The following is a 27,521-nucleotide window of genomic DNA, read 5'->3' as shown; positions in this document are numbered from 1 at the left end:
ACAATTTTACTACAGTGTAGGCCTATGGAGATTTATCACTTTTATACATGCGGGTTAGCGTTTGGCGCATGATAACACTGGTTCCTGAGGATCCTTTGGCCAATGAAGAAACAAGACAAAAAATAGAGACCAATGCGCCACAGTGCCGAATTACAGAGGAAAGAAACCAAGAACAACATTAGTATTTGAAAGTTGATTGCTCTTTGCATACAAAAAATAGAGAAACACCTATGTACATGGCCGATTAAGTTTTCATTTTATTTACATGTAGACGCACGACAAGATAGGCTGCGTAACCAACACTCCTGCGTACTGATGGTAACTGCGTCACTGAAGCAACAATAAAAACGGTAAATAAACAAGAAGTTATCAAAACAAGCACGATACACAGATGGGAACAAGCGCACAAGGATTGTCTCATCTACGGGCACCAGGACTGAAAACACAGCCTAGTAACTATCGGACGGTTGCTCATTACACAGGCGTGAAGAAGGGTACGGAAGTGTCTTAATATAGACATAAAGACAGCACCTCGAAATCAGCTCGTTGTGCCTAGAACTGGGTGAATGTTGCATTTGCTTCGTTTTACGTCTTCTAAGAAGTGTTATTGTTATGGCTGTGCATCACTCGTTACAAGATCAATCACATGCTATGTTTAGATTTATGCAGTGTACCGTTCATAAGATGCTGAAGTGCATCCACTAGATGAGACGAATCCTCAGCGAGAGGCGTCTGCACAGCAATATCATGAGGACGAAGGTAACGTATGATGCTTGTCGAAGCAAAAGTGGTGACGAGAAGTGCATGGGCGCAGGAAAGGGCGACACATTTATCTAAATATACGGGCAGGGGCGTAGCCTGGGGCGGGGCTGATGGGGATTCAGCCCCCCTCCCCTCTCCCGAAATTTTTTCGTGCTGTCATGCACCGTGAAACAAAACAACCCCAGCGCCGGAAATCATCCTGGGTTTTGTCTAGAATGTATTTTTCCATTTTTTTATTATGGGGTTAACGTGCCAAAACCACTTTCTGAATATGAGGCACGCCGTAGGGGAGGACTCCGGAAATTTTGACCACCTGGGGTTCTTGAACGTGCACCTAAATTTAAGTACACGGGTGTTTTCGCATTTCGCCTCCATCGAAATGTGGCCGTCATAGCCGGGATTCAATCCCGTGACCTCGTGCTCCGCAGCGCAACACCATAGCCACTGAGCAACCACGGGGTGTTTTTTTCTTTTTTTTTTCCTTCTCAAAAAGATATTGCAGTGCGAGCATTGCGAACTCGGGCTGGATTGCGTGGCAACGCCCATGCACCTGGAGTCACATTACGCAAGGAGCCCCATCCGAGCAGAAAGTTTCAGGGGGGTTTTGATGGCGAGCGGGCCAGACGCGTCATCTCGCGGAGGCCGCGGAATCTACGGAGCGCTTGGATTTCAATTCCGAAACTTTATGGGCAGAAGGTTCGCATAACCATTTGATGTGAAAGGTGACATTTCCAAAGTTATGCTTTAGATTTTCAATTCCGAAACTTTGTATAGCTTAATCTTCCTATAAACATTTGACGCCAAAGGTGCATTGATATTTTAAAGTCGTACGTCGGACCATACAACGCGATAAGCCAAATCAACGCACTATCAGACAAGTTGGCAAAGCACGCATCGAGTACCAATGAGACGAAACATTGTAGTGGTTCATTTGTGCTATTATGTCACAGAAAAGAATATCAACATTTTTTTCACCTGTGCCACAGCATCAATGTCAAGGCACTAAAGCCAGCCAAGGCAACTACGTTCTTATTTATTTTTTCCACTTTGACTTTGCTTCGCGAGGACACATTCAGCTTCTTCAATTTTCTTGTTCTGGCTACCCGCGGTCTGCCAGAACCAGCACAGTGCTTTGGTTTTTCTCGTGTTGCCCCGACCACCGCATGGCGAACTTTGGTGCGCGTTAGTTTTTCTCTGGTAAGGTGGATTCTGGCCTGGCAGAGTTTTGGACGCTTCTTGGCTAGCAGACGAGGAAAAGAAACAATGGTCACTCGCCGCCATTACTGTGGGGACTCGAGTGATTGCAACGCGTTAGCTTGAGGGTATCACCTTCACTTCGATGTTATTGCAACCTCTCGGGAAAATCGTTCATTTCACCGGTGTAGGATACTGAGCAGTATGCGTATGGTTTTCTGTGGAACAAGCGTCTTACATTTTCTTCTATATTGCTTCCGTAGCAACATTAGGTGCCCAAAGTAGGCATTCGATTCTGGCCATCATCCTTTGCGTTTTGTTTTTGTGCCCCGCTCCACAAAAGAAAAAGAAAGAGAGATTGTTGAGGTGCAGTGAATTGCAGCGTGGTGAAAGTTCTATTTTGCTACTTCTTCTTTTGCGGAAAGTAATGAGCCATGGGACTCTTCATTTGCCGGATACTTTTATTATGTTTTTGCGAAAGCAATGATACGGACACCCCAGGCGCATTCCTGTCGTTGCCGTCAGCGTCATGTTCCGTATAAACTCTAAGGCCGTTAACATCGTCACCGCGTGCCCCGTGCGAGTGAAGGCGTAGGCGGACAGGCGGGATGGGTGAGCCGACGATGGTGGCTCAGTATTCTGTGCGCAAGGGAGACAAACGGGGAGGAAGCGCGGAGCCTTCCGTAGCGCGGTGCATCGGGGAAAGTGGAGTCAGGGGGTGCGGGCATAAGGATTTTGTGATCTGTGAATTTGTGATATCACAGCATGTTTACTTTCCTTGTTTGACGCACTATATACAGTGACTCTTGCTTAGATAAGTAGATTTATTTCAGACTGATAAGTATATTTAAATATCTTGTAGCGAGGTTTTGTGTATACATGGAGTGAACATTGTTTTCAGTGACACTTTTTTCCCTTTATCAAGCTGTACCTTCGCATTTCTAAAGTATATTTTGCAGAGCTCTTGTATTTTATACGTGCTTTCTCTTGTAACCTTAATTTTGGTACAATTACTCACAATACACAACCGGTGACAGTTGTTCCTGCGCTATAGATTGGAACGAAGGACATCCTCACTGAAATCTTTCCCTGGCCGTTGCGTATGTATAAAAATGCAAGCAAGGTTCTTGAATTACAAAGTTTCGTTTAAATATTTGTCCTCAACTTCTTTGTTTCATGGCGTTCACGTTTTTCATATCAGCTTCATGCACTGCTTTGCTGGTTTCCAACTGATATAGTTCTAGAGTTCGTGCGAGATTTCCTTTACTTATTAAATAAACAAAAAAGGTAGAAGCATTGATATCAGTTAATTCTGCAACAGTTTTTCGGGATACGAATATATTCTTTTAAGAAAAAAATACAGATTTCACATGCACTGACGGTGCGCAGCATTCAACAATTCGTTTGCAGCGTTTTTGGCAATGATAATGCAGTTAATATTCGTGCATTTGATCCTTCAACAAATTCCATAAGGTGCAGGCCGAGCTGCAACTGTGGTGTCTGCGTCTGTTGCCGGGATCAAGGTGACCTGGCGGACCTCTTGCTGCTTCACGATCCTGTTTTCCTGATGGCGTCTGCAGATGAAGAGCGCCTCGAAGCGATCGCGCAGCACGCAGACATGCCGCCACTTCATCAGAACGCAGGCCCGGACGGCGCGTTCTCAGCTCACAGCCGTAGCTGTGGGCCCAGCGGCATGATGGCGAGCGCCGCCAGCTGCTAGTTCGATGTCGTTTCCCGCTTAATCTTGTCGCGGCACGTCGAGAAGATCACGAAGAGAAGGCATCACGCTGTATTCGAGAACAGGCACAACCATCGTTGGAAGAGCTGCAGAAATTGAATGAGGGTACTGGCCATGGCAGCAGGGCTCCGTCAGCACCATCGGAGGATGTAGTCTTGTCTCTTGAGGAAACGTTGCTATCAGGGCGAGCTGGTTCCGGAGGCATCCTGGGTGGTGGTGCCTCGAAAACGGCTCGATGCTCTTCCACCTAGCGTGGCCATCGACTCGGGCACTCACAGATGGCCGAAGACCGATCTGTGAGGCAGCAGCACTGCACGTTTCCTCCTCTGGCGTACATATTTCGATGGCCTCGGATCCACCATTTAGAACGACGGCTCACTGAGCACGCTTGGGGCAGCCCTCGTGCGCGTGCGTTACCTGCTCTCGTGTGGTGTATAGGTTTGTTGTTGTTGTTGTTGGTACCTGTCAAGTATGTTGCTCTAACCCACTATAGGGGATTGTCCACGAATCGGGCGAGCTTAAAAAATAGGTAGTCGAGTCTATAAGCAAAGACTATTGCAATTTTTTACATATAGAAAGAATGAAGTCAATTGGAAATTGAGGAATGTAGATAGAAAATTTTCCTGATTGAATTATATAACTCACTAAAGCTGCACCAACATGAATATGGTAAGGCACCAGAGAAAAGGCTCCCGAAGATAGAATATCGGGAATGGTTATATTTAATCCAGCACCATGAAATTAACTTTCTAAAGTGTGTTCTCTTCATGATGACAAATAATGACATGACAGGAAGAAGTGTTCTACTGTGTCATCTGTACTAATGATGAATTTTGAAATAAATAAATAAAATAAAAGAGGATCCCTGGCCACGTCGAAGCAGATAATAGTTTAATGTAGCTATTTGACGTCAGAATTTGGGAAACGGGACTTCACCTTTTCTATTACGACACAAGTTTCTGCTCCAAGGAAGTAGAAGGTGCCGGCAACCAGTTAAATTTGTTAATAATAGAGTCCAAGAGTTTTGCATGACTGCACGTTTCCTAAACCTAGCAGCCGTTATGAAAGCTGATACAGGAAGGATCGTGATAATTACAACACTAAGAGCCGCTCTCGCAAAGCAGTGTTCTAATTCATTCACAACTAATCCTTTGAGACCTGGCCCCCATACCATTCTAATTAGTGTTAACTGAGAGGGTATTAGACAATGAAATGTTCGTGAAATATGTGAGCCACTATTTAAAGTGAGAGTGGGACATATGGATAAAGAGTCCGTTATTATACCTGCTTCCGAGATTTATGAGTTAAAGAAATTAAATTATGGGGTTTTAGGTGCCAAAACTCTTTCTGATTATGAGGCACGTCGTAGTGGGGGACTCCGGAAATTTCGACCATCTGGGGTTCTTTAACGTGCACCTAAATCTAAGTAGACGGGTGTTTTTGCATTTCGCCCCCATCGAAATGCGGTCGCCACTTTTGGTATAGAGCCAATGCAACCGCCAGAAATTCAGCTAAAATACCGGTATGTAGTGAGGAAGTCTTAAAGGTGCTAGAATAAGAGGAGGTTGAAGGGGCTCCGCGACAACTAAATGTTCACCTTTAACACTTTTAGTATGTTAATGGGTGTTCGTTTCAATCTATCCAGTGTAGCCAATCACGCTCTTGGGTACGAGCCATGTTTTGAGGCAACAACAACAACTGCGCAAGCAAGTCTTATCTGATCTCAATAAACATGAAATATAACCGCGAAGGGTGTTGCCATGTAATGTAAAACTGAATGAATATGAGTGGGGAAGATGTAAACACCAGAAAATATACCGGTCAGAAAGGAAGAAAAGATACAGGTCTGAAGTGTAAAATTATCGTATAATACTAGCACGAAGTTTCTACCTTCGGAAAGAAAAAAAGTTCAATTGCGTTCCCCCAAATAGGCGACTACAGTAATCGGCGAAGAGCAAATAGAGCAGAGAATAGAGGACTCAAATTAAGCAAGGCAGTTAAGCAAAAACAACGTTGTGTGCCCATTGTGTCAAGGCGACACAGGTGTTCTTTAACAATTGCCAGTGGCCTCCTGTGCTTAGGTATTTGAACTACTTGGTGAGCCGCTTATAAACAACGAATTCACGTATAAAAGAAGGCGTCAAGAAGGCGAAGAGGTGCCCTGAAAGCAGGCGATGAGCAGCAGGGCGCTAGAAGAGCAAGCCACCTGTCAACTGTGCGCTTGCATCAGCCTTTTGCACGGTAAAACAATTAAACATGTGCGGGAAGGAGAGGTTTTTCGCTTAATACTACTGGACAGAAAGATTTTGCGTTGAACACACGCTAAAGAAGCGGACAACTTAATGCATTGCGCTGGTGCGCGTTTATTTCGCCTCGATGGGTGTGCGATATTTGATGAATGATATGGAGGTACGCCTATGAATAGCAGTCACCTGCGTGACTTGCCGCAACGCCATTCGGCGGTGTCGAAATGCAGCTATAGACGCATCTGCTGCCGGAACCGAGATGACGGGCCGGAAGGGGTAGAGCGTTGCTGCACGATCCCGCCTTCCAGACGACGTCCGCAGCCGGAGAGCGACTCGGCCCGATCACGCAGCACGCAGACACCGCTGACGCGTCACCAGAAGGCACGCCAAGACAGCGCCGTGTCAGCTGACAGCGGTGGCTGGGCGACCAGCGGTGGGATAGTGAGTGTCGCGAGCTGTTCGTCCGAGGTCGCTTCCCGATCGATGTAGCGGCAGGACGAGATCTTGGAAGGCTTCACGCCGTGCTCGAGAACAGGCGCAGTCGTCGTTGGAAGAGCTGTAGGAATCGAGTGGGAGTAGTGGCCATGGCAGGACTGCCCCGTGAGCTCCACTGGAGGCTGTAGCCCTGTTGCCCGAGACGACGTTCGCAGAAGGGCCAGTTGGTCCCGATGGTGTGCTCGCGGTCTGGCGCCTTGAAAGCCACTCGGCGCAGCTCGATCTGGTCTGGCCATCCACTCGGGCGCTCGACGATTGCTGCAAACCGTGTCGAGACGTGGAACCATTGCGTGCCTTCTCACCTGGCGTCTTTCTCTGAGGGCTTCGGAATCCACAATTCGGAACGACGGCTCGCTGAACACGCTCGCGGCAGTCCTCGTGAGTGCGCGCCACCCGCTGTCGTGTCGATGTTGATGTAGATGTGGATCCTTGTGATGTACTGGCACGTACCTACTCTGGGGTATTGGCGAAGAATCGGGTAGGTTATTGTGAAGTGTTACATAACTCAACATGTTATAATAAGTAAGGTACAATCGAAAGATAGAGATTGTATAGCCTGCATGGTTGTATCAAACTAAAAATTCTACCATGACCATATAGTAAAAACAAATCAATTTCAATTTTTGGTGAAAGAAAAAGAGGTTAAAAATTTTTGTTTTCGGAGTTTAGAGGGACACTAAAGAGAAAATATTAAGTCAAGCTAAAGTTATAGATTAGTGTTCGAGAATCTCAAAGGCGTCAATATTACCGCGAAGGGAGCCTTAACTTGAGGAATTGAAGTAAATGCAGGACATGATTAGAGACTTCTCCACAACTTTCAAGCACTGGCCCGATTGCGAAAGCACTCAGTTAAATTTTGTCACTAGTACTCAACCACTCGTTGCAAAAAACATCTTTGTAATGTATTTTAAGACGAAATAACATGCTACTTGCCCAATTATATTTCACTCTACGAAAAAAGAACTCATTGAAACTACCCTTGACAACGACGCGAGTGGTCGAAAGCTTTCGTTTTCACTTAATTCTACACCACTCACGCTTTCTCGCTTCAGTAGTTTCGTTGTTGCGTAGTGCTGCGCAGGTTTTGCTGTGTCGTGAAACTCGCTCAAACTGCAAGCACCAGAAAATTAAACTTCCATGTGAAGTCTCGGGATGCCCGAACGGTCTACGCCACTTGGCTAAAAAGCAGCTGGAGCGGCGAATCCACCACTGTGACTTTAGCTATGTTGGCTTTGTACAACCGTCTGTCGGGCACCGTTTTACTCACCGACGGCAGCAAAGGGCGGTGATCGCGTATGCAAAGTCACCACTCCCACGGTTGGGTGGCTGGAGATTTGAGATCTGAAATAGGTATCCGGACACTTCAGATGCTATTTTCTCGTAAACTAAGTCTTTTCGAGGCACGAAAAAAAAAACGTTGCGAGGTTTCTGGAATGGTATTTAAACAGTCCACGTCGACTATGTATTAGCTTTTAGTGTCCATCTAGATCTCACTGATTCCAAAAGAAAATTTTGGATGGCAACGTTAACCTTCCAGCCGCTATGCCCAAGTGTAGAGGCATCGAAAGAAAGCACATCTTGAACAGTGAAATGTAATCCAAGAAGCTGGAATGGTGTTTCTCTTGTTCGTTTTCTTAAGCTAATAAATCGTCGACAAGAAATGAAAAAAAAAAAGAGTTCTATGCTTTCATTTTCCCTAAGCACATGACAAATCGGTGAGAGAGCGAGCCCAGCCCTGTATAAAGAAATATTTAAAGCAGGTATTCTGCAGTGAAGCCTACTAAGAGTTGTTTCAATTTTTCTAGATTGGCAAAGGGTGCTTTTCCAGGGGCACAATAAGCGTTTAAAATCGGAGGAATTTGTTATAGATGGCACGGAGAATTCTCGCATCAACATTTGCCTCCGAAATCTTCCAGCTATGATCAAGGCTGATCTAGGGAAAATTGGAATGGCTGGGCCAGCTAGCGACGCCTTTGCCAATGAATCAGTCGTTTTATTTAGAACTAGGTCTATATGCGGAGGTACCCAGTCTAAATGGATATTAGTTAAGTGTTGAGGTACTAAGAATTGAAACACTCGCATTATTAGATTAATTAGGTGCTGTGAGGGAAGTACACATGGAAAAACAATCAGCGACAATGTCTACATAATCTATTGTTGGCTTAATTTACGAATGGTCAGTACTACTGCTAAAGCTTCTGCAAGAAATATTGGTAGAAAGTCTGGAAGCCGCGGGGAAAAGGATCAATCAAGAATAGGGCTGATTGCACCAATACCACATTTTTCTTGGTTCTGCGTGGCATCAGTCGCCATGATTATATTTGTTTGTGACTTTATGAAATAATCCTGTAAAATAGCACTTAAGATTCGGTAAGGTAGGTGTTTTGCCTTGCTTGGAAAAATATCTTCAATTATATGCTGAAATCCCGAAAAGAAATTTGTCACGGGTTGCAGGAGTGCATCATTGATATAGGGGGACTGAAATCCTAAAGATCTTTTTCATCCTTACTAACTTTTTATTTCCATTTCTTACACTGCAGCTGTTTCATTCTTTAGTATATATAATTGATATTATACTTATGACTAATACAGACGATTAATTTAGCCCAAAATAAGACGTTCTATTAACAAAAGGAAGAAGAAGAACAACAACAACAACGACGACGACAATGACGGCGACAACGACGATGACTGATTTGTTTAGGCCGGCGAAGAAGCGTTATGGTTATGGTTGTGTAGCACTCGTCACAAGATCAACCTCGTGCGATGTTTACATTTATGCAGTATACCGTTCATAAGGTGCGGAAGGGCAAACACCAGATGAGGCGAATACTCAGTTAGAGGCGTCTGCGTAGTGATATCGTGAAGAGGAAGGCGACGTGTGATGCTTGTCGTAAGAAGAATGGTGACGACAGGTGTGTGGCAGCAGGGCAGTGCGACATACTTATTTAAATATACGGTGTGACCATTTTTATGACTTCCAGAATTTCTGAAACTTGCTTGTTGTAGACAACGTAATTCTAGTGATTGAGCTGGATTATTCAGAGCGGTGAACATTACTTACACGAGAAATCGGAACACATATTGCACTAATTTAAAGAAAACGCGCTAATTAGCTTAGTAATGAATTACATTGCGGTTAATATTGGAATTTTCGAAGTGTAGCTGGTGAGCTTGCGCTTAAAATGAATTTCCAGAGTGACACCAGTTTGCAGATAAGCGCCATCAAACTAGGCGTAAAAATGTACTGTTGTTCCACTTACTTTTTAAAGAACAATCTCTTTTACGCACTGAAGCCAAAAAGTAACTCGAATGCCCGTGTAGTTCGTCGCACAATTTGGAAAGTTATACCTCGAAACTGGTGTCATCCTGGAGATTGATTTCAAGTGGATATTTCTTGCGAAGTGACCGGCTACAGTTCGGTAATTGCAATATGTACGGTACGGTAAATAATTAAGAAATTAATTTGTGAATTTTTGTCAAATAGTCAATTATGTGTTCAGATTTCTCGTTCTGGTCATGTCCGTCTTTTCGAATATTGCTCAAGGGCAGCAATATTACTATTTGCCTCAGGCGATATTTAAAAATTCCCGAAAACTTAAGAATGACCCACTCCTCATATGAGGATATTACTGCTGTTGTGCATTCTATACGTTTTAGGGATTCTGTAGCTCCTCCCACATTATCACTGGCTCAAGAATATAATAGCCCAAACATAAGAATTTTAAGAAAATCAACGAAGGCGATCAATATTATGCGCTCTCCAATTAAGAGGTCTGTGTATATTAGAGTTTCCCATGAGCCGTCATTATATGCACATGTATTGCTTCGCTTTGCAGCATAAAGGCTCGATAATTCGATTCCGCAACACCGTTCAACACAGCACAGATCGAAAATCTACACAGCTTTGAAACGAATTGTGCTTTAGAATATTAGCTATAGTCACGACTCTCCTTCATTTGACGCGCTCACTTTGGGCTGGCATTGGATTCACTCAATATGGAAGCAGTGCGGCTTCAGATGACGAGACAAAATTAATCGCAGTGATGGTGGTAATTTTTCGTGAACATCATATAAGTGACGAATGCACGTAGCAGAGCAAGCAGTCCCATGAAGAAAAGGAGGCGCTCCCAAGCCTGGTGATTATCAGCTGAAGCCAAAGCTCTACGTTGTCGTGAACTCTAGGCTTTGGTGCGCCTTTTTTTTGCGTGCAAGAAATTCGGCACACGTGAAAAAAAGAGGCTCGTTTTCGAAATGAATGCACATTAAGCCACAGTGAACGCATCGTAAGGACACAAGACCAATTAACGCAAAGCACTAGTGCGCGTGTATTTCACCTTCTCGGTTGAGCAATAGTTCAGGGACGATATGGCGGTACGCCTAGTATTTGCAGTTACTTGCGTAACATCCCACGACAGCGTTGGCTGCGTGAAAATGCGGCAGTATCTGCATCTGCTGCCGGGATTGAGACCCAGCGGCGGAGCCGGGAGGCTGCTGCGGCACGATCCCGGGTTCTAGATGACGTCCGTGGCGGAAGAGCGTCCCGGAGCGGTCACGCAGCACGCAGACATGCCGCCACGTCATCAGAAGGCAGGCCCGGACGGCACGGTGTGACCTGACAGCAGTAGCTGTGGGCCCTTCGGCATGATGGCGAGCGCCGCCAGCTGCTCGTTCGAGGTCGGTTCCCGCTCGATCTTGTCGCGGCATGCCGAGAACATCGAAGGCATACCGCTGTGTTCGACAACAGGCCGCAACCATCGTTGGAAGAGCAATGGGAAACGAGTGGGAGTACTGGTCATGCCAGCAGTGGACCGTCAGCAGCCTTGGAGGATGTTGTCTTGCCTCTTGAGGAAACGTTAGTTGTAGGGTGAGCTGGTTCCGAAGGCTTGCTCTGGTTGCGATGACTAGAAAATGGCTCGACGCAGTTCCACCTAGCGTGGCCATCGACTCGGGCACTAGCAGATCGCCGAAGACCAATGTGTGAGGCAGCAGCACTGCGCGTCTGCTCCTCTGTCGTACATTTTTCGATGGCCTCGGGGCCAACGATTTAGAGCGACGGCTCATTGAGGCCGCCTGAGGCAGCCCTTATGAGCATGTGCCAGATGCTCTTGTGTGCCATAGAGGTTTGTTGCTGTGGTTGTTGTTGTTGTTGTTGTTGTTGTTGCTGTTACTTGCCAAGTATGGGGCTTCTATCCACTGCGGGGGATTGGATATGAATCGGGTGAGCTAAGAAAATAAGTTGTCGAATCTACAGACAAGGATTATCGAGAAATTTTTAAGAGATGGAAAAAATGACGTCACATAGATATTTACAAATTTAGCAAAAAAATCTTCCTGATTCAATTATATACCTCGCAAAAGGTTCACCAACATACCTATGATACATTTCAGAGAAGAGGCTCCCAAAGATAGAATAACGAATATAATTAGATTTAATCCCGCCGGAGGAAATTGTGCCTCTAAAGTCTGTTTTCTTAATGATGAAAAATAGAGACATGACAAGTAGAAGTGTTCTACTGTGTCATCCTCACCGCAGTATGCGCACAAGGAGGAGGACGGCAGATCAGATCGAAGGCGATAATAGTTTAATGCATGCTTTTCCCATCGGAATTTGGGAAAGAGGACTTCGCATTTTCTAGTACGGCAGAAGTTTCTGCTCCAAGGAAGTAGGAGGTGTCCGTAATCAGTTAAATTTGTTAATGATAGATTACAAGAGGTTTGCATGACTGCCCGTCTCCTGAACCAAGCAGCAGTTATGAATGCTGATACAGGAAGTATCGGGAGAATTACACAACTTAGGGCCACTCTCGCCAAGCTCGCTTAGCTGTGCTAATTCATTTACAACTAATCCTTTGTTACCAAGCACCCACATCAATCTAATTTGTGTTGAGCGTGAGAGCATTAGACAATGAAATGTGCGTGAAATATGCGTGCCACTATTGGCAGTAGCAGCGGAACATAAGTAGAAAGAGTCCGTTGCTATATTCACTTCCGAGATTGATGAGTTCGCTTTTCGTATAGGGCCAATGCGACCGCCAGAAACTGAGCTAAAAATACCGTTATATATGCAGTGAGGAAGTCCTAAGGTGCTACAGTAAGAAAAGAATGAAGGCACTCTGTGAGACCCTTTCTTTTACGTATGCAGGTCTGCTCTGGCACCGTCCCCACTGTGTCTTAGTTGTCAGGAACTCGAAAACATTGATCACTTTCTAATAGCATGCCATTGATCTAGAAATCAGAGGAAGAAATCAGAATTTTCGTATTGAAAATGGGTATTTAACTACTCATAATATAGTCTCCTTCGGCGCTTCTTTATTGGGCTTTAGCCACAGGAACATCAGCGTGGCCATTAGCGAGTATCTCTGTGGCACAAGAAGGATACAACATTAATTCTCGAAATCAGTAATTGGATAGATCATTAACTCGCTGATTTTGTGTTCGAAAGTATCCTAATAACAACCAAAAAAGAACACGAAATTTGCTGCTTATATACAATTAGAAATATTTTTTTTGTATTTTTATGCCAGCCACGTAAATCTACTTCTTAATTAACATGAACGTTATACTTCACGCTGATTCACCTTTCCGTTATAGGTTTTCCTCTCTCCATTTCTCTTTAGCGTTTAACCGCCGACTTCTTGGCCAATCCCCCGTAGTGGGTGAGCGCCACACTTGAGGAGCAAGCAAGCAAGCTTTACTGATGTCATAAATCATGGCATATAACCGCAAGGGGCGTTGACCATGTATTGTAAAACTTAATGAATATGAGTTGGCTACATGTAAATACAAAAAATAATGGTAAGAAAGGAACAAAACATAGAAGGTGGCAGAGAAATAATATTGTCTAAAACTAGCACGAAGTTCCTATCTCAGGCGATTAAAAAGTTCAGTTGCGTTCCACCAGATAGGTGACTGCTATTATCAGGCGAGTGAATTAGAATTATGTGCGTTTGCTGGCGGTGTAAATTAATATTTAGGAACGAATGGAATAGAGCAGAAAAAGAGGACTCAAAGTAAGCAATGCAGTTAAGCAAAAACAACGTTGTTTGTCCCGCGTGCCATGGTGGCACAGGTGGTCTTTAACATAATTGCCAGCAGCCTCTTGTGTTTAAGTGTTTGAGACAGTTGCTGAGCAGCAGCGTTGATCATGTAATAGCGAGCGCATGCAAGTCATTAGGGTTTCTACGGCGCAACGTTAAATATTTAAGTATGGCTACTAAAGAGTTACTGTTCAAGAATGTTCGTCATCTGTGTTAGAATATGCATGCTAGGTATGGGACCCACCGATGGTTCGTGACAAGGAATGCCTTGAAAGAGTACAAAATTTAGCTGCAAGATTTGTTACTGGAAAACATAGTTTTACCGTTAGCGCTACACAGGCAGAGAATAATTTACAATGAGAGTTTCTTGAAAATTGTACGAAAGAACTTCGTTTAAAATTTTTGATTGTTCCTTTCACAGAACAATTGGTATTGACAGGCAACAGTACATACTTGAACCTTTTTATGCATCAGCTCTAGGCGACCACGCCCATAAAGTATGAGAATTTTTTGCCACACAGAACTAGTCACGATGTCTTTCTACAGCGAAGCTGTATATGCCTAAGGTTTCGTGAATTTTTGTTCTCCGTGAACAAAAACTATCGTCATCAATGGCTCATATCCCCGTAAGCATTCATACTCCCGTAAGCAAGCAAAAAGTGCAATGGCTCATAGGCCCGTAAGGCAGAGACTACAAGCACTCAGCAAAGTGAAGCGATCAGTGCTTAAATTTTCTAGTCAACGATACGGCATACAGAAAAGCGTGTCAAAAACTGTCATCATCAATGGCTCATACCCCCGCAAACAAGCAAAAAATACAAGGACTCATAGTCCCGTAAGGCTCATGGCTACTCACTCTGCGTGAATTAGCTGCGATGACACTACCCCGGTTGTCGTTGTTGGTGATTTCAATGTGCATGTGTCGGTACCGAAAAGGGAGCGGTTTACGCGTTCAGTGTCGCAGACATATATATCCCTTGTGATACCACACCAATACGGCCCAATAGACCACCCAGCGGCGTACGTGTATCGATTTTACATTATCAAATAATGCGATTGCCGTACCGAGTAAAATAGTGGCCACCGATGAAGACCATAAATGAGTGTGCGTACCTTTCGTCTCGATGACAACCCATGAAGAGAATAAATGAGTTCGTACCTTTATTCAAAAATATGTGTCACCTCCGTGTCGTGTGCTAAACAGCTTCGCTCGTCAACCACCTTCACAGAGTGGAATGGCTCATGAATACTTCCTAGAACATACGACAGTGGAATAGACTACCATCGTCAGTGGACGTAGTAATATCGAATGATGCATTTTATGCCTAGTTGGACTGATGCCACTTTAGTTACGTTTTTCTCTCTGCATGCGAATAGTGTCTACAATTCTTTGACCATTATGCTTACTATGCGTACTGTGTTGTTCATCTCTAAGTCATATTGCACGAGTGCGCTTGATGTTAAGTATTTCCCCCCACTGTAATGCCTGGAAAGGTGCTGTGGGTATTGCATAAATAAATAAACTAAATACAATATACGAATTCACGTATAAAAGAAGGCGCCGCGAAGGGCGAAGAGCTGTCGTCTAAGCAAGCGAATAACCACAGGGCGGTGCAAGGGCAAGTCCCTTGCAAACTGCATGATTCCATCAGCCTTTTGTGCGGTAAAGCAAACATGTGCGGGAAGGAGAGGTATCACTTAAATGCACTGGACAGGCAGTCATGTTGCGTTGAACACATGCTAAAGAAGTGGACAACTTAATGAACAGCGCTGGTGCACGTTTATTTCCCCCTGATGGGTGTCGTATCGTTCATGAATGATTTGGCGGTACGCCTATGAATACAGTATCCTGGGTGACTAGCCTCAACACCATTAGGCAGCATCAAAATGCAGCTATATACACATCTGCCGCCGGAGATGAGATGACCGGCCGGAGGCGGGAGAGGGCTGCTGTACGATACTGCCTTCCATACGGCGTCCGCAGCAGAAGAGAGCCTCGGACCGGTCGCGCAGCACGCAGACACCACTGACGCGTCACCAGAAGGCACGCCAAGGCAGCGCCATGTCAGCTGACAGTGGTGGCTGCGCGACCAGCGGTGGGATAGTGAGTGCCGCGAGCTGCTCGTCCGAGGTCACTTCCGAATCGGTGATGCGGCACGCCGAGATCTTGGAAGGCGTCACGCCATGTTCGAGAACAGGCGCAATCGGCGTTGGAACAGCTGTAGGAATTGACTGGGAGTAGAGGCCATAGCAGGAATGCACCGTGAGCTCCGTCGGAGGCTGTAGCCCTGTAGCCCGAGACCACGTTCGCAGAAGGGCGAGCTGGTCCCGAAGATCTGGTGCGGTGAAACCCACTGGGCGCAGCTCGATCTCGCGTGGCCATCCACTCGGGCGCTGAGCGATTGCTGCGAACGGTGTCGTGACGTGGGACCACTGCGTGCCTTCTCTTCTGGCGTCTTTCTTCGAGGCCTTCGGAATCCACAATTCGGAACGACGGCTCGCTGAACTTGCTCGCAGCAGTCCTCGTGAGTGCGCGCCACCCGCTCTCGTGTGCCGTGAGCACTGCAATAAAAAGAGGATGAAGGCGCTGCACAGTTCAGTTGAGTTCAGTTCAGTTTTATTTCCTTAAAGACCCCTTTGCTAGGGGTATTACATAAGGGGTGGGTACAGTTGACAATGCAAACATAAACACAGGTATACAGAAAAATTTGTACGAGAAAGCTACATTTTCGCAAGTGCATAAAAACAAAAAGAATAACGCGTGAGAAAGCAGGTTACTGATTAGCCAACAAAGACACATTTTCGAAAAACGATGTCGGGCAAGTGATTGCAGCGACGTGGTGAGGAAGGGCATTCCAATCTGATGCTGTGCGGGAAAGAAAAAGACGAGGAAAAAGTAGTTTTGTGGGATCGTGGGCGTAAGACTTGTAATGGGTGCGCAGTTCGTAGCGATATGCGTGCGGGTGGTGTGATATATCGCTCATGAAATAAAGAACTGTAAAAGAACTTATGAAAGAGGCAAAGACTGGCAGTAGCGCGGCGACGTGCAAGGGGCTGTAGATCAGATTTTGCTCTTAAGGATGATAGGCTTACGTCATATGAGTAGGATGAATGGATGTATCTGACGACGCGCTTTTGAAAGGACTCGAGCTCGTTACCTAGATAGACTTGATATGGATTTCAGATGGGTGACGCGTATTCAACTTTCGGTCTGATAAGGGATTTGAAAGCTAGGAGTTTTACGTTCTGCGGGGCGTCACGCTAGTGTCGTCTCATGGTTAGCTGATGAAAGTATGTTGGATGTGCGCACCTGAACTGAGATCACGAGAAAGTGTCACGCCCAAGTACTTAAATGATTCTACTGATTCTAAGGGAACGTTTACTATTGTATAAGAGGATAGGAACGGGTTACGGCGGCGGGTAAAAGATATATGTCTACATTTGTTGGGATTAAGTGTCATCAGCCAATCTTCACTCCAAGACTGCACGTTGTTAAGACTTTGTTGTAAGGTGTTTTCGTCAGTAGCATTAGAAACTTGATGGTAAATCACGCAGTCATCGGCGAAAATTCGTACCTTACAAGATACGTGTTGGGGTAAACCATTGATATAAATTAAAGAAAGAAGAGGACCGAGAACTGATCCCTGAGGGGCTCCAGAAGTTACAGGGAGAAGAGTGGATGATTGTCATTAACAGAAACGAATTGGTAGCGATCAGTAAGGAATGCTTCGAGCCATTTGAGTACGTCACTGTGTAAGTTCAAAGAAGAAAGCTTTAGTAGTAAGTGGCGGTGAGAAACTTTGTCAAAGGCCTCTTCATAGTCCAGAAAAATAGCGTCAGTTTGTTGATTAGAGTCAAGGTTTACATGTAAGTCATGCAGAAACAGAGCTAGTTGCGTTTCGGTAGAGAAGCCCTTACGGAACCCATGCTGTGCCGAATGTAAAAATTGATTCGCGTTCAAACGATTCATGACCAGGGAGTTAAGGACGTGTTCTATGATTCTGCATGGAAGGCTAGTTAGAGAGATGGGTCGATAATTTAGTTCTTGGACAATCCTCCTGAGTAGACATGAACCACTCATGGAAGATACCAAACCAAACCAACTAAGGATGCAGTGTAGTAATGTCGTATAAATCTAGCGGGAGCTTAGTCATAGCCTTCTAAATGGCTTCATGAAAAGAAAATTTTCAATTGCTGTTCGCCAACAATTTTACTGCAGTGTTGCGCTAATGGAGATTTATTACTATTATACATACGAGTTCGCGTCTTTCGCACGATAACGCTCATTCGTGAGGATCATTTTGCGTATGAAGAAACAGGACATAAAATATAAACAGATGTGTCACGTTCACGAATTACACAGGAAGAAACAAAGAAAAACATTCGCATCTGAAAGTTGGTTGCTTTTTATATACCGAAAATAGACAAACACCTATCCACATTTGGGGTGGTGGCATGCCGTTTGGCGAACCAGATATGACAATCAATGCCTCTGGTATGGGGGGGAGGGGGGGAGGCCATCCTTGCCCCATGTGACATGGGAGTGCAAATCACGGCCCTGAAATTCAAATTCTCCCTAATTAGCACAAAATTCCTTTCGGAAGCCTTGGAGCCTTGGGAAGCCAACCTCGCCCGAACTGACCTGGAGACTAAAATGAGCCTCCTCGACCCGGCCCGGTGCGTGGCGGTGGCCACCGCATTCCTAGACTGAGGACCCACCCTCCGGCCCCCTTAACCCTATTTTTCCTAAATAAAGTTATCTCTCTCTTTTTTCTCTCTCTCTGTTGTCGTACTGTATGGCATGTCCTGCTCAACTGTAACTTATCTCACGTGACTGTCTTATTCAAAAGGGAAATATTTTGGCGAATCTGTACCGAAGCTTCTTTCAACATTATCATTCTTAATTTCCCCTATGGGCTTCCGGTGTCAAGCGCCATGCGGCCAGTAAGTGAAACAATCCATGTGTTTTCTACTTGATCGCAGTGCATCGCGACTATATGGACTGTAATCACGACAACCGACCTAAAAAATAGCGCTATTGCGCGTTTATTTAATTCTATCATGTATATATATATATATATATATATATATATATATATATACTTTGAAGCATTGCTTGAATGTTGAGTCCAATGTTTGTGGCCAACTGTACCATTTGCCACAACACTTTCGTGGCCGACAGATTCCGGGCGTAGACGCTTTCGCTCCAGCAGTCGACGTGATGAGTCCAGGAGAGGCCTAGTCATGCTGCGTTATCGGACACTCCATGACGAGTCCCCCAATGGACAACAACTTATCCGGGTCACGCAGCACGCAGATGGGTTGTTGGGTTAAGTGCACGCACCCTGAATTGCATGAGACGGTGCCTGCGGATGCCGAGGCGGAGTGGAATGGTGCCAGCAACTGCACGTCTGGAACACAGTTTCTCTGTCGAGCTTGTCGTGGAACAAAGAGAACTTCTGGAGCATCGCACCGTGGGGAAGAACAGGGATAAGGCTAATTTGAGACGCCGCAGAAATCCAAACAGTAATATTGGTCATTGTAGCAGTCCGCCGCGGGCTTCATTGGAAGTGGGCAGTCCTGGTGTATAATAGAACTTTGGCAGAAGGGCGGGCAGATCTCGAAGGCGGGTTAAGGTTAGAGGGAATTGGAACCCGTAAGGTGCCGTGTGTTCAGGCACGGGCGTCCACTGGTGTGAAGCGCTGGTGTGAAGCGCTGGTGTCCGTGAGGTGGCGTGGGACGACTGCGTTTCTTCGCTACTGGGGTCCTGTCACGTTGACTGCGTGGTTTTCTTCGCGTTGGAACGGCGCCACGTTACGGCGGCCATCTCGTGCGCGCGCAGGTTTGTGTCATGCGTGGTGGCCCGTGCAAGGAGATTCACGGGCCACCACGAGAGAGAGAAGCACCACCACCAAGAGAGAAGCAAGGACCTAAACTAAGGTTCCCTGTACCGGCAGCGGAGATCATAGGGGGGGGGGGCAAAGCGCTGCGAAATAATTTGGTGCTGGTCGTGAGAATGGTCGCTTCCAAGTGCAATGGCACAACTCACTGCAACAAGCGGGGGAAATTATGGGTACGCATAGTTATGCGTGGCTACAATTCGCAAATTTGAATGTCTGCAGTAAAGAAAATAATGAGGAAGTTAATTAGTGCTTATTTCTTAACTAGTCAGTTATGTGTTTAGATTTCTCCGGCTGGTAATGTCCGGCTCTTTGAAAAATGGAGCTCAAGGACAAGAATTACGCTATCTGCCACTGGTGATTTTTGAAAAATCCAGATAACTTAAAACTGATCATGTCGTATATATAAATATTATACCCATGGTGTATTATATACGTCTTTGGCATTCTGTAGCCACTGCCGTATCATTAGAGGCTCAAAAATGACGTAGTCAGACATAGGAATTTGAAGAAAATCAACGTAGGCGATGAATATTATCCGCTCTTCCATTAAGCGATATCTGCATTTTTTCAGAGTTTCCTACCAGCCGTCATTATATGCAGATGTTTTGCTTCGCTTTGCAGGATAAAGCTTAAAAACCTGAATAAGGCAATTTCGCAGCACCATTAAACACAGCACAGAGCGAAGCTCTATACAGCTTTGAAATGCATAATGTTTTAGAATATTACCTATGGTCACAATTCTCCTTGACTTTAAGCAAACACCTTGGGTTGGATCTACTCACTCTGGAAGCAGGCGCGTGAGGCTTCAGAAGATGACAGACAAAATCACTGCGATGTTTATAATTTTTTGTGAGCAGTATGTAAACGACGAATGGATGTAGCAGAGCAAGCAGTCCCATGGCGAAGAGGAGGCGCCCCCATGCCTGGCGATTATCAGTTGCAGGCAAGGTTCAACGTTCTCGTGAACTGCAGGCTTTGGTGCTCCTGTCGTGCGCGGAACAAATCCATCACACTTGAAAACAAGACGATCATGCTCGAAATACACATTAGCCACAGTGAACACATGGTAAAAGAACAGGATAAATTAACGCATGGCGCTACTGCGCGTTTATTTCACTTTCTCTTTTTAGCAATAGTTCTCGGTTGATATGCCTCTACGCCTCTGATTTGAAGTCAGTTGTGTGACTCTCCGCAACAATGTTGGCAGCATCAAAAGGTGGTGGTGTGTGCGTATGCTGTTGGGATCAAGGTGACTTGCCGGACCTAGTATCTTGCTGCTTTACGATCCTGTTTTCCTGATGGCGTCCGTAGATGAAGAGCGCCTCGGAGCGATGGCGCTGCACGGCAAACATGCCGCCACATCATCAGAAGGCAGGCCCGCACGGCACCATGTCACCTGACAGCAGTAGCCCTGGGCCCAGCGTCATGATGGCGAGTGCCACCAGCTGCTCATTCGAAGTCGGTTCCCGCTCAATATTGTCGCGGCACGTCGAGAAGGTCACGAAGAGAAGGCATCACGTTGTGTTCGAGAACAGGCGCAACCATCGTTGGAAGAGGTGCAGAAACTGGATGGGGGTACTGGCCATAGTAGTAGGGCACCGTCAGCACCATTGGAGGATGTAGTCTTGTCTCTTGAGGAAACGTTGATATCAAGGCGAACTGGTTCCGGAGGCATCCTCGGGTGGTGGTGCCTCGAAAACATCCCGATGCTGTTCCACCTAGCGTGGCGATCGACTGTGGCACTCGCAGATCGCTGAAGACCGATGTGTGAGACAGCAGCACTGCACGTCTTCTCCTCTGGCGTACCTTATTCGATGGCCTCGGCCTCGGGATTGAACATTTAGAACGACGGCTTACTGAACACGCTTGGGGCAGCCCTCATGAGCGTGCGTTACCTGCCCCCGTGTGCCGTATAAGCTTGTGGTTGTTACCTGTCAAATACGTTGCTCCTATCCACTATAGGCGATTGGCCATGAATCGGGTGAGCTAAGGAAATAAGTAGTCGAGTCTATAAACAAAGACCATTGAAAAAAAATTATAGTTAGAAAGAGTGATATCAAATGGAAATTGAGGAATATAGCAAGAAAATTTCCCTGATTGAATTATATAGCTCACAAAAGCTGCACCAAAATGCCTATGGTAAGGCACCAGAGAAAAGGTTCCCAAAGATATAATATCGGGAATGGTTATATTTATTCCAACACCATAAAATTGACCTTCTAAAGAGTGTTTTCTTAATGATGAAAAACAACGACATGACAGGAAGATGTGTTCTACTGGGTCATCCTCACCGCAGTAACAGCACCAAGAGGAGGACGCCAGACCACGTCGAAGCAGATAATAGTTTAATGTAGCTATTCGACATCAGAATTTGGGAAACAGGACTTCACCTTTTCCAGTATGGCAGAAGTTTCTGCTCCAAGAAAATCGGAGGTGTCGGCAACCAGTTAAGTTTGTTTATAATAGAGTCCAAGAGTTTTGCATGACTGCACGTCTCCTGAACCTAGCAGCAGTTATGAAAGCTGATAGAGGAAGGAGCCTGAGAATTACAACACCAAGAGCCGCTCTCGCAAAGCTGTCTGCTAATTCATTCACAACAAATCCTTTGTGACCAGGCACCCATACCAATCTAATTAGTGTTAACTGAGAGGGTATTAGACGATGAAATGTACATATGTGAGCCACTATTTAAAGTGAGAGCGGGACATACGGATAAAGAGTCCGTTATTATATCTGCTTCCGAGATTTATGAGTTCACTTTTGGTATAGAGTCAATGCAACCGCCAGAAATTCAGCTAACAATACCGGTATGTAGTGAGGAAGTCCTAAAGGTGCTACAATACGAGGAGGCTGAAGGCGCTCCGCGACAACTAAATGTTCAGCTTTAACTCTTTTAGTATGTTGTTGGGTGTTCGTTTGAATATATCCAGTGTAACCAATCGCGCTCGTGGGTACGAGCCATGCTGGGAGGCAACAGCAACGACAACTGCCCAAGGAAGTCTTATCTGGTGTCAATAAACATGGCATATAACCGCGAAGGGCATTGACCATGTAATGTAATATTGAATGAATATGAGTTCGGAAGATGTACAAGGCAAAAAATAGTGGTAAGAAAGGAAGATAGAAGGCTGAAGTGTAAAAATATTGTCTAAATCTAGCCTGAAGTTCCTACCTGAGGAAAGAAAAAGTTCGGTTACGTTCCAACAAATAGGTGACTAGTGTAATCGGTCGAGGGAAATAGAATTATGTGCTTTGAAGGCGGCGTAAATTAAAATTTAGCAACGAACAGAGCAGAAAAATGAGGAGTCAAAGTAAGCAAGGCATTTAAGGAAAAACAACGTTGTGTGCCCATTCTGTCAAAGTGACACAGGCGTTCTTTGACAATTACCAGTGGCCTGTTGTGCTTAGGTGTTTGAACTACTTAGTGAGCCGCTTAGAAACTATGAATTCCCGTATAAAAGTGGACGCCGAGAAGGCGAAGAGGTGCCCTGAAAGCAGGCGATGAGCAGCAGGGCGTTACAAGAGCAAGCCACCTGTCAACTGTGCGCTTGCATCAGCCTTTTGTGCGGTAAAACAACTAACATGTGCCGGAAGGAGAGGTTTGCGCTTAATAATAATGGACAGGCAGACATGTTGCGTTGAACACATACTAAAGAAGCGGACAACTTAACGCAGTGCGCTGGTGCGCGTTTATTTCGCCTTGATGGGTGTGCAATATTTGATGAATGATATGGCGGCACGCCTATGAATAGCAGTCACCTCCGTGACTTGCCGCAACGCCATTCGGTGGCGTCAAAGGGCGGCTATACGTGCACCTGCCGCCAGAACTGAGATGACGGGCCGGAGGCTAGAGAGGGCCGCTGCGTCATCCCGCCTTCCAGACGACGTCCGCAGCAGAAGTCGGCCTCGGGCCGGTCACGCAGCACGCAGACACCGCTGACGCGTTACCAGAAGGCACGCCAAGACAGCGCCGTGTCATCTGACAGCGTTGGCTGCGCGACCAGCGGTGGGACAGTGAGTGCCGCGAGCTGCTCGTCCGAAGCCGCTTCTCGATCGATGTTGCGGCACGACGAGATCTTGGAAGGCGTCACGCCGTGTTCGAGAACAGGCGCAATCGTCGTTGGAAGAGCCGTAGGAATCGACTGAGAGTACTGGCCATGGCAGGACTGCACCGCGAGCTCCTTTGTAGGCTGTAGCCCTGTTGCCCGAGGCCCCATTCGCAGAAGGGCGAGTTGGTCCTGAAGGTGTGCTCGAGGTCTGGTGCGTTGAAAGCCACGCTCCACAGCTCTATCTCGCGTGGCGATCCACTCGGGCGCTCGGGGATCGATGAAAACCTTGGCGTGACGTGGAACCACGGTGTGCCTTCTCATCTGGCCTCTCTCTTCGAGGGCATCGGAATCCACAATTCGGAACGATGGCTCGCTGAACTTGCTCGCGGCAGACCTCGTGAGTGCGCGCCACCAGCGCTCGTGTAGATGTAGATGTAGATGTGGATGCTTGTGATGTACTGGCACGTACCTACTCTGGGGTATTGGCCAAGAATCGGGTAGGTTATAGTGAAGTGTAAAATAAGTCAAAATCATATAATATGAAAAGTATATTCGAAAGATAGAGATTGTAAAGCATGCAGGATTTTATCAAACTGACAATTCTACCATGACCATACAGTAAATAAAAGTCAAGTTCAATATTGGTGAAAGAAAGAGAGGCTAAAAATTTTTGTCTTCAGAGTGTAAATCTCACTGATCCTAAAATAAATTTTTGATGGCAGCGCTACACTTCTCTAAGCTGTGCCCAAGTGTAGAGGCATCGAAAGAAAGCTCATCTTGAACAGTTAAATCACCCCAAGAAAGCGGAGCAGTGTTTCTTTGGTTTGTTTTCTTAAGCTAATAAATGATCGACAAGAAATAAAAAAAAAATGGTTTATGGTTTTATCTTCCCTACACACATGACAAATCGGTGATGGAGCGAGACCAGTGCAGCATAAATAAAAATTTAAGGAAGGTGTGCGACAGTGTAACTTACTAATTTTTACTTCAGTGTTTCTAGATTGGGAAATGGCGCTTTTGCAGGGGTACAATAAGCGTTTAAAATCCGAGGAATTTGTTGTAGATGGCACAGAGAATTGTCGCGTCATCATTTGCCTCCGAAATCTTGCAGCTATGATCAAAACTGATCTAGGGAGAATTTGAATCGTTGGGCCAGCTAGCAACGCCTTCGGCAATGAATCAGTCGTTTCATTTAGAACTAGGTCTGTATTCTCAGGTACCCAGACTTAATGGATATTAGTTAAGTGTTTAGGTACTAAGAATTTTAACAGTCGCGGAATCCGAGATTGATTAGGTGCTGTGAGTGAAGTACGCAAGTACAAATTGAGTAACAATGTTTACATAATCTATTGCTGGCTTAATTTACGAATTTACTACTGCTAAAACTTCTGCAAGAAATGTTGGTACGAAGTCTGGAAGCCGCGCGGAAAATGATCAATCAAGAATGGGGCGGAATATACCAATACCACATTTTTCTTGGTTCTGCGTGGCATCAGTCGCCATGACTACATTTGTTTGTGACTTTATTAAACAATCCTGCAAAATAGCACTTAACATTCGGTAAGGTAGGTGTTTCGCGTTGCTTGGAAAAATATCTTCCATTATATGTTAAAATCCCGAAAGGAAATTCTTTACGGGTTGCAGGAGTGCATCATTGCTACAGGGGGACTGAAATCCTAAAGATCTTTTTCATTATTACTAACATTTTATTTCCATTTCTTACAATGCAGCAGCCTCATTCTTTAGTATCTATAACTGATATTATTACATATATGTAACACAGTTGATTAATTCAGCACAAAATAAAGCATCCTATTAACAACAACAACAACGACGACGACTGATCTGTTTTAGGCTGGCGAAAAAGCGTTATGGTTGGTACTCCGCAGGGATCCGTACTCTCGCCTATGTTATTCAATCTGGCGATGTCAAAGTTGGCTAATAGACTGGACACTGTCCAGGATATAGGCTATTCTATCTACGCGGATGACATTACTATATGGAGTGTCGGTGGTAGTGATGGAGAGCTTGAGGCTAGGCTGCAGAAGGTGGTAACGCTTACGGAGGAGTATCTGGGTCTCATGGGGCTCAAGTGCTCCACTAAAAAGTCGGAGTTGTTGATCTTCAAATCTAAGAAGCTAGGTCGTAGGCCGGGGGTTAGGTACCGGAAGTTCAGCCTTGCATTAGAATTCATACTAGGGAAGGGTCGGTGATACCCAAAGTTGAAGCAATCAGGGTCCTGGGTTTTGTACTTGAAGCAAACGGATCGAACATTAGAACCATTCAGCGTATTACCAAGAAGACGGAGGAGGCCATAAGACTTATAAGAAGGATCTCTAATAGGCATAGGGGTTTAGGAGAAGAAGGTGCGATGCGCTTAGTTCACGCATTTATTATGTGTCATTTCTCGTATGTGGCAGCTATGCTAAATTGGAATAGGGGGGAGAAAAATAAATTGGGGAAGCATTAATCAGAAAAGCCATCAAGGTTGCGCTTGGTCTGCCTATGACTACGTCAAACGATATGTTGTTACAACTGGGTTTGCATAATACTTCAGATGAAATTGCTGAGGCTCAACGTACCGCACAGAGGGAGCGGTTGCTAGGTACACCAGCGGGTAGGTATATTTTAGAGTCAGTTGAAGAATCGGAGGCTGTGTCGCACGATAGGGCGCCCCTACACGAGTTGAACGTGAACCTTAGGGCAAATATCATGGTTGGTCCGTTTCCGCGGAATGTGCACCCCGTGCGCAATGTAGGGAGGCGGGTCGCGAGAGCTAGGGCTTTGTTGCGAGAGGCAAAGGATCAGGAGGAACAGTCTGCGTTTGTTGATGCCGCATGGATTAATGGTAAAAATGCTTATTCGGTGGTGGTGGTAGATGGCAAAGGGAGCGTTAGAAATGCTGCTTCCATTTATACCAAAGATCCGGGGGTTGCTGAACAGGTGGCTATTGCTCTAGCACTAATTGATTCAAGAAGAGTTTTGGTGTTTAGCGACTCGCGATCTGCGATTACAGCCTTCTCGAGAGGACTTGTTGCGAAACCGGCTAACAGACTGCTACAGAGTAGGGATATCACTTCGTATACAGTTACTTGGTTCCCGGCGCACATGGGGACAGTAGAGGGAGCCCCGCGTAACCTCAACGAGGTGGCGCACAGGGAGGCACGAGGATTAGTGTGCCGTGTACTCCCTGAAGGGGCTGGATCTCCCGCTCCTGAGTATAGGGACCAACTGTTAACCTACAACGAAATCACCAAGCACTATTGCTTAGGGCGCAGGGCATTCCCGCTGCCACATCCTAAATTAATTAGGCCGCAGGCGGTTACATTAAGGCTTCTGCAGACACGAACGTACCCTAATCCGGTCATCATAAATAAAATTAATCCGGACAGCGGGGTTTCAGTCTATTGTAGTAAGTGTGGGGGTTTGCTCGATTTACAACACATGCTGTGGCGCTGCTTGGCGTTGGCCGGTGATGGTTCTCGAGGTGAACAGTGGTGGCAGCGGATGCTGCACAGTGAAGTGCTGGCGGACCAACTCAGGGCTGTCCAGAGGGCCCGTGTGATGGCAGAGGGGCTCGGCCTCTCTGTACTGACGTGGGAGCGGCCCGCATCAGTCCCAGACTGATCCCTCAGGACCTAAATAAAGTTCTTGATACCATACCATATGATTGTGCAGCACTTCCCCCCCCCTCCCCCCATCGCAAGATCAATCTCGTGCGATGTTTACATTTATGTAGTATACCGTTCATAAGGTGCGGAAGGGCAAACACCAGATGAGGCGAATACTCAGTTAGAGGCGTCTGCGTAGCGATATCCTGAGGACGAAGGCGACGTGTGATGCTTGTCGTAAGAAGAATGGTGACGACAGGCGTGTGGCAGCAGGGCAGTGCGACGTACTTATTTAAATATACGGTGTGACCATTTTTAGGATTTCCGGAATTCCTGAAAATCGTTTGTTGCAGATAACGTATTTCTAGTCATTGAGCTGGATTATTCAGAGAGGCGAACATTGCTTACACGAGCAATCGGTACACATATTACACTAATTTTAAAAAATGCGCTAATTAGCGTCCAAATTATTTACTTTACGGT

General features: G+C 45.7%; 1 protein-coding gene across 5 annotated transcripts in view; it reads right to left on the bottom strand.

Annotated features, from left to right (window-relative positions):
• Positions 1 to 27,521, bottom strand: part of LOC126530934 (uncharacterized) — a 121,806-nt gene that overhangs the window by 15,323 nt on the left and 78,962 nt on the right. The window contains exon 2 of one of the 5 annotated variants that reach the window (XR_011894773.1): positions 15,237 to 16,037. The exons of the other annotated variants lie outside the window; for them this stretch is intronic. The gene's annotated coding sequence lies outside the window, so the exon portion shown is untranslated. Of the gene's footprint in view, positions 1 to 15,236; positions 16,038 to 27,521 lie in introns of those variants that run through there. 5 annotated transcript variants of the gene reach the window in all.

Source organism: Dermacentor andersoni, chromosome 5 (assembly GCF_023375885.2).
Source record: "Dermacentor andersoni chromosome 5, qqDerAnde1_hic_scaffold, whole genome shotgun sequence".
In the NCBI taxonomy this organism is placed as follows: domain Eukaryota; kingdom Metazoa; phylum Arthropoda; class Arachnida; order Ixodida; family Ixodidae; genus Dermacentor; species Dermacentor andersoni.
The sequence above is the reverse complement of the archived record's forward strand: the minus strand, read 5'-3'. Positions and strand labels throughout refer to the sequence as shown.